Source organism: Otolemur garnettii, unplaced genomic scaffold, assembly GCF_000181295.1.
Source record: "Otolemur garnettii isolate 467f Iridium unplaced genomic scaffold, OtoGar3 scaffold00206, whole genome shotgun sequence".
Taxonomy (NCBI): domain Eukaryota; kingdom Metazoa; phylum Chordata; class Mammalia; order Primates; family Galagidae; genus Otolemur; species Otolemur garnettii.
The window spans coordinates 620430-629018 of NW_003852601.1; the positions used below are offsets into that span (position 1 = coordinate 620430).

The window sequence follows — 8589 nt, forward strand, 5'->3', positions numbered from 1 at the left end:
TCACTGTAGAGGCACAGGATGGCTGATTTAATAGAAAAGTGCAAGCCATCTATATACTATTTCCAGGGAACACACCTAACCTCAAAGGACAAGACAAGACTAAGGGTGAAGTGTTTGAAAATAATATTTCAGTCTAATAGAAATGAAAACAAAGTGGAGGACACAAGCCTATTTTCAGACACAAGTGGATTTAAAGCTACTAATGTTAAGAAAAACAAAGATAGTCACTTCATATTGGTCAGGGGGACAATACAACAATATTTTAATTCTGTTTTTTTTTGTAATCGAGATTTTATTGGTTGTGTTGAGCATCAGTACAGACACTTCAATTTGTACACAATTCTTAACATACGTACCCAAAATCTAAAAAGCCATTTTAATTCTTTTTTAAAGTTATTCCAGTGACTTTCCAGATTAAAATTTGGAGGCAAATTTTCCTTAAGAGGATACCAGCTACCTTATCTTCAAATGTTGATAAGCTGTTAGGTAAGTCCCACCAAGTCACACTTTATTACCATATATGCTACATGCTTAGATTTTCAGTCCTTCACAGCACGGTAACAAAGTTATTAGGAAAACAGGAGCACCACAACCAAAGATGTTACAGAGGGTACACAGTTCTGACATTAAGAGCCATGATCACAGGAGTGTTTTCTTTAGGAAAAAATTCTACTATAAAACAACACGGGAATAGAAGTAATTTAAAATGTTCAAACATTAAATGCAGGACTGGACTCCATATTGCCATTTAGTATGCTTTGTATTACAGGATATAAAAACTAACCCCCATCTATGGAATGCTAAGCTCACACCCAAGACAGTCAAAGCCTCCCATTAAATCAACATCCCACACTATTTTCTGGTTGTACCAAAAAATAAACAACCAGCAAATGATTTCACCTCTTAAAAAAAAGCATTTACACTTAAAAAATGAGAGATGAGGTGGGATTCCCTCCTTCTTAAAAATGTTTCTAGAGCTACTAAAAAACTTGCATTTACAAAATAGTTGATAAAAATATTCCTCTGGATTGTACAAGAAGGGAGACAGGGACCACTGATAAGACATGGTATATGACACTAATCAGACTTGGCTTCTTTCTCTCCTGCTTCGTCAGTGGCTGGATTCTCCTCGGTTTTAGTTTCTCCATTTTCTGCTGGTAAATCTTCTTTAGTTTCTTGGTTGGCCACTTCGGCCTGCTTTCCCTTTGTTCCTCTTTTCCCTTTTGGTTGCACTTTTTACTCTGAAGATTTATCCCTTGCTGCTGCCTTTTTTGGCTTTGTTTCCACTTTCGCAGGAGCAGGTTTAGCTGACAACCGCACCGACCTCCTCTTGGGCTCTTCCTTCCCTGCACCTTCGGCAGAGCTGACCTTACTCTTTGGCATCTTGGCAGCGGGCTAGGCGCGTGCCGGGTGCCTCCCGGCCAGGCGCGCCAAGAGCCTTCACAAACCTGCGCTGCCTGGCTGCTGCCGCTCCTCCCGCCGCCCGAGCTGCTGAGACTCCAATATTTTAATTCTAAACATTTATGCACTTAACTTCAATGAGCCTAGATTTATGAAACAGATATTAATTGGCCTGAGCAATATGATATCCTATAATACCATAATTTCTGGGGACTTTAACACTCTTCTGCCAAAACTGGACAAATCTTTAAAGGAAACTAAACAAAGATACAAGGGACCTAAATGTACCCTAGAACAAATGGGCTTAATAGACATATACAGAACACACCATCTCAAAGCTAAGGAATATACATTCTTCTTGTAAGCCCATGGAATATACTTCAAAGTAGACCATATCCTAGGACACAAATCAAACCTCAAAAAATTTTTTAAAAATACAATTATATCATTTATCTTCTCAGATAACAAGGCAATGAAGGAAGAACTCAACTCCCACAAAAATGTTCATCTCCAAACAAAGGCATGGAAATTAAATAATCTCATGTTGAATAGCAGTTGAGTCAAGGAAAAGATAAAGGAGGATGTTATTAACTTCCTTGAGCATAATAATTATGAAGCTACAACCTATCAAAACCTGTAGGACACTGAAAAAACAGTCCTAACAGGGAAATTTATTGCATAGATGCCTACATCTGGAAAACAGCACATCAACAAATTAATGAGTCATCTTAAGGAATGGGAAAAGGAAGAGCAATCTAATCCTAAAACTAGTGAAGAAAAAAATGACCAAAATTAAACAGAAATAAATGAAATCAAAAACAAAAGAATCATTCAGAAATTAATGGAAACAAAAAGTTGGTTCTTCAAAACGATAAATTAAATCAATAAACCATTGGCCAGATTAGATAGAAACAGACAAATAAAATCTCTAATAACTCACTCAAAAATGAAAAGGGAGAAATAACAACTGGTACTACATAGAAGAGTTAGAAGAGATTATCTCTGACTACTACAAAAAACTATGTCGAGAAGTTTGACAATGTGAAGGAAATGGACCAATACCTGGAATCACACCATCTCTCTAAAGTTAACAAGAAAGAAATAGCTCTCTTAAACAGACCAATATCAGTACTGAGATTGAAGAAATAAAAAAATCTTCTAACGAAAAAAAAAAAAGGCTTTGACCAGATGGTTTCACAAGAGAATTCTGTCAAATATTCGAAGAGCTTGTACCTGTACTGCAAAACCTATTCCAAAATGCTGAGAAGGATGGAGACTTCCCCTACACATTCTATGAAGAAAATATCATTATGATACAAAAAAAAGCAAAGCATACAATTATAAAGGAGAGCTACAGACCAATTTCACTAATGAATGTTGATGAAAAAAATAATAACATCTTAGCCTATAGATTGCAACTACACATAAAAAATTATACATCATGATCATGTAGGTTTCATTACAGGACGCAAGGCTGGTTTAACATGGAAATCCATAAATGTAATTCACCATATCAATAGAAGCAAAAACAAGGACTACATGTTCCTCTCAATAGATGCAGAAAAAGCATATTTTCCAACATCTTTTCTAAAAAGAACATTTTAATGTAACCACATTAGATTGTATTAAAAAATCAGCACATTGTACCCTACATACGCATAAATGTATTCATGTTTTATGTGTATTTGACTTAATAAAAAATAAAAAAAAAACTTGATTACAACTCTTAAAAAAAAAAAGAAAATAGACATAGGTGGCACATTCCTCATGCTGATTGAAGCCAACTATGACAAACCCACAGATAACATCATACTGAATGTAGTAAAACTTAAAGCTTTTCCATTTACAACTGGAACCAGACAAGGGTGTTCTCTACTGACACTACTATTCAACATAGTTCTGGTAGCTCTACCCAATGTGGTCAGGCAAGAGAAGGATATAAAGGGCACCCAAAAGGATGTAAAACTTTCACTGGTTACTCATGATATGATTTTATACTTAAATAACCCCATAGACTCAACCACACCACTCCTGGAAGTGATCAAGAAATACAGTAACATCTCAGGCTATAAAATTGATGCCCACAAATCAGTAGCCTTTGTATATTCCAAATAACAATGAAGCAGAGAAGCAAATCAAGGATGCAATATCTTTCACAATATCTTCAAAAAATGAAATACCTGGGAATATGTACAAATTGATGAACATACCATGCTCTTGGCTGGGAAGAATCAACACTGATAAAATGTCTATACTACTCAAAGAAATCTACAGATTCAATGCAATCCCCATTAATATATCAACATCATACTTTGAAGAAATGGGAAAAATAGTTATTTGTTTTGTATGGAATCAGAAAAAAACTGTATATTCAAGGCAATTTTTAGTAATAAAAATAAAGCTGGAAGCATCATTCTACCAACTTCAGGTTATAGTCCAATTTCACAGTGATCATGTAGGTGAATGTAGATTATCATGGTAGGTGAAATAAATCTATTATAGACATCTTATCTTTGATAAATCAAACAAAAGCATACACTGGGGAAAAGAATTCCTATTCAAAAAATGGTTCTGGAAGAACTGAATAACCACATGTAAAAAACTAAAACTGGATCTGCACCTTTCACCATTTACAAAAATTGACTCGAGATGGATAAAAGATTTAAAAGTAAGACATGATATGATCCATCCATGTAAACATGAAGGAGGTAAAGTCTTCATTTTTCTTTAGGGCTGCATAGTATTCCATGGTGTACATATACCATAGTTTATAGAATGTAAATGTTTTGACACAATGACTATGCAAATTACATGAAATCTATGTGAACCAACTTGATGAAAGTGTTTCAAAATGTATGTGAAAACACTACACTGTACCCCCTGTTTGCATTAATGTATAGAGCTATCATTTAATAAAAAAAAAAAAAAGACATGATATGATAAAACTCCTGGAAGAAAGCATGGGCAAAATTCTTGAGGATGTCAACCTGGGGCAAGATTTTGTGAAGATGTGCATGTCAATTGCAACAACAAAAATAAACAAATGGAACTTAATTAAACTGAAAAGCTTCTGTACAGCTGAGGACACAGCCATCAAATCAAATTGAAACTTCATAATGGGAAAAAAATATTTGCATATTATGAATCTGACAAATCGTTAATAACTAGAATCTAAAGAGAACTCAAATTCGTCAATAAAAAGGAACAAACAATGCCATCTATTGTTGGGCAACTGACATGAATAGAATCTTCTTTGAGGAAGATATATAGATGCCTAACAAATACAAAAAAATTCTCATAATCTCTAATTATCAGAGAAATGTAAATGAAAATCACCCTGAGATATCACATAACCCCAGTGAGAATGGCCTACATCACAAAGTCCCAAATTTGTAGATGCTGGCATGGATTTTGATACTATTGTTGGCACTACAAATTAATACAGCCTCTTTAGAAAGAAGTATGGAGAATCCTCAAATATCTCAAATTACATTTCCGATTTGACCCTACAATTCAACTACTAAGCATCTACCCAGAAGAAAAAAAAATCATTTTATCATGAGGATATTTACAGTAGATTGTTTATCACAGCTCAGTTTACAATTGCCAAAATGTGGAAACAACTAAAATGCCCATCAACCCAGGAGTGGATTAACTGTGGTGTTTGCATACCATGGAATACTATGCAGCCATAAAAGATGGAGACTTTATATCCTTTATATTAACCTAGATGGAGTTTAAACACATTCTTCTTAGTCAAATATCAGGATAATGTGAAGCAAGTATCTAGTGTACTCAAAACTAACACGAAACAAGTAGACAATCTAATACACACCCACATAAGAGAAAAACTAAAATCAATTCAAGGTATGGGGAGGGGGAATAAAGGTGGGAGAAGAGTGAAGGAAGGGGATTGGTGTGCTTCTTCTTTGTGGACACAACGTAATGGTATATGGACCACCTTTTGGGTATAAGACATGACAACAAGAGGGACTGTACCTATATATACAAATATTGTAACTCAGTTATTTGTACTCTCACATTAACCTGAAACTAAAAAAAAAAGAGAGAAACAATTATGTACAAAAAAAAAAAAAAAAGGAAAAACTTGATAAAAACCCAAAAGGCAATCCACTAGCTGGAGGCTTTTCTCTTCACTTTCTTATCAATAAATTATCTTGCTTTCAATAAATAAATAAATAAATAAATACCTGAAATGTCAGCAAATTGTCCAAGATTATGAAGTCTACTCTAATTTTACAACCCAGAAAAGGGTGGGAAACTCAAGGAACCAAAGTAATAACTTTAAGCATAGAATCTAGTAGAAATAGCTATTCTCCTTCACATTGCCCTATCACTGCTAGTAAGGTCAGTTTTCTTGCTGGCATTCCTTCTCCTCTACTTTCATCCTTCTATGCAACTGCTAGCATAACCATGTTCCTTACCAATGATGATCATTTTCCAAACTCTGAAGTGGCACACTCATTCAGGTAAAGGGATTGTGTACTGTGTCCAATTGTAGAAAGAAGTCTGGTGGATATATTTTGAGTGCTAGAAGTTTGGAATTTCTGGGACATTTTGATCATTATGGTGGTGTCTAGGGACACAGGAACAAAATATTTGAAATCATTGCTGTTCTAAAAATCTCAGGTCATTTGCTTTTCTTCCTCATACCCATAACTGCAAATTAGATGAGTATACCTCTTTGACTTGCATCCAAATCTTGGATAAAACAGTGAATAGGTCAAGGTCATGGGCCTTTTAGTCATATTCGTGTGAGGTTGTTATTTAATTACTTATCACCTTCAGTTTCTTATAAACCATAATAACATTTCCCTTTAGCTTCTGTCTAAAGATTCTAGCATGAGAGCCAGTGTGGTATTATGTGCCTGTAGTCCCAGCTACCCAGGAGGTTGAATCTGGAGGATTTCTTGATACCAAGAGTTAGAGACCAAGTTGATCAAATAACATTAAATTTAAAAAAAAAAAGGATTTTAGCATGAGAGATCTTGCCAAATGCCTTACTGAAATCTTATACTCTATTCTCCTGTGTGGGTACCTTGTTAAAAATATGAACAAAACAGCACTAGGTTGGTATGTCATCACTTGTTTATAATGAATGCATGTCAGTTCCAAGTATACACTAGTTCTTTTCTAAGCCTTCAATTCAGTCTTTGAATCTCAACTGATAAAAAATAAAAATTTGTGATTTGTAAAAAACATCCTCTCCTATTTCTGATAATGCTCACTCAGTTGAACTGTTTTCAGCTTTCAAATCTCTCTGCTATCCTCCAAGCCTGCTTAATACACAATCATTTGGCTTTTACTAACATTTTCTTGGTATGTAGGTTTTTGACTTAAAAACTTTGAATTTCTTTAAAGAAATCATAGCCTCTTTTACATTCTTCTCATGTTGCTTAGATTTCTATTACTTCTAATCAATGTTCATTTTATCATGTTGAGGCCTGAGAAGCATTTTTTGTTACTATTTAAGAGTGGTAGTGAGAATTAATATCTCAGATTAGATAGTTGTCTCCGAGAAAAGAGTAGTTCCTTGAGTAGTAAGATGATCCAGAATGGTCTATCAGCAGGGCAGTTGCTAACTCATACAGTATTTTCATATGCATTAGCAAAAGCCATCTCTCTCCAGACACTGCCCCTGCATTCCAAGCAAATAAGAGCACTGTGTCTTTCACAAATTAATAAAATATGTTTCCCCTTTGGAGAGATGAAGTTTGAAACCAGGGCACATAGAAAAGTGAAATGGGGTATGGATTTCAGCTCTCACTTCTGCTCTCTATCAGTGAATAATCAGTTTACTGTGCAGTGAATAATCTGCAAAACTGCACAGAGTAGGTCCTGTCTATGAGGGTAGGTGGAAACGTCTCTACACCTAGGTGTAAAGCATAATTACAAAGGACACAATTTTAAACATCATAATCCTGAATATTGAAATTCCAAAATATCAAATTCTCTAAAGTTAAAATAAATCCTTAACATCTACAATCCAGAAGACACAATTACTGCATTTTTGGTTATATGAATGATAGCTATTTAACATTAGTTTCATCATGATTGGTAGAACTATGACCTTGTTATTGTCCTTATTTGGAAATTAATTATGGTTTAAGAAGATTAGTATGGGTGCCAAGGTGACAAGGGGTGGATTTATGGACTTAATTTCAGGTGTCACTTGACTGGATTAAGAAATACTTAGGAACCTGGTAAATTATTATTCTAGATATTTCTGTGAGAGTGTTTCGAGGAAAAATTAGCATGTAAATATGAATGGACTAGATGGGGGAATATCTGCTGCCAATGTTTGGAATGTTTTGAAGATCATTTAAGAAGTAAAAATGCAGGTGAAAAATACAAGATATCTGAGCTATGTCAAATTACTCATTTGTGTACTTTTGCTACTTCACATGTAGTGCCATGCTGGCCTTTAAAAATTCCCTTTATCAAAGAATGAAAAAAAATTAAACAAGCTCAGCAACCTTCTGAACCAAAGATACTTAATGATATTGAGGTTTCTCCAGTGTTACAAAGCACAATGTGAATAATTCTTTTTTTTTTAATGTGAACCATTCTTGATTAGGGATTTGATTGTCAAAGTAGGTAGGTTGACTTCTTATATTTACCACCAAATATAACATAAAAACTAGCACATACTTGACTTTCACTTTGGTTAATGGATGACTCTTTCAAAACCGTCCCCACTGCTTTTTAAAAAATCAACAATATATAATTCTTGCCCCTGCTGGATAGAAGACTCTAGAACGTATCTGCTTGTTTATGTATTAATGACTGCACAATATAAATGCTCATTTGAAGATTTGGTGGATTTTGCAGAAGAAAATAGATTTCAATTGAGTTCCCAAACTATAATGGCAGATTTGAAATAAGGTACAAACAAGACTTCTAACATTGAATTTAAAAGTGTTACCAATAAAGTTTGTTTTAAAAATTCAGCCTAGGGGGAAGAGGCAAGATGGCTGACAGGCACCACCCTCCAACAGATGCTCCTGTCCAGAGGGAAGGATAATGTCCAGAAATTACCCAACAAAGCTGAAGACTGGGAGCTTAGCTGAGAGAGAATAGCGATATCTGCAGGACACTTCTCATGAGGCAAGTTGTGACTCCAAGAAAGTAATCTGTAGGTACATAATTCATCCCAAAGGAAAAGTG

The 8589-nt window shown here is 34.8% G+C and overlaps 1 pseudogene across 1 annotated transcript; it reads right to left on the bottom strand.

Annotated features, from left to right (window-relative positions):
- Positions 1 to 287: 287 nt before the first annotated feature.
- LOC100960852 lies at positions 288 to 1383 on the bottom strand (annotated as a pseudogene). Its single transcript, XR_002770935.1, has one exon. The product of XR_002770935.1 is annotated as a non-histone chromosomal protein HMG-14 pseudogene (transcript).
- Between the last annotated feature and the right edge of the window lie 7206 nt (positions 1384 to 8589).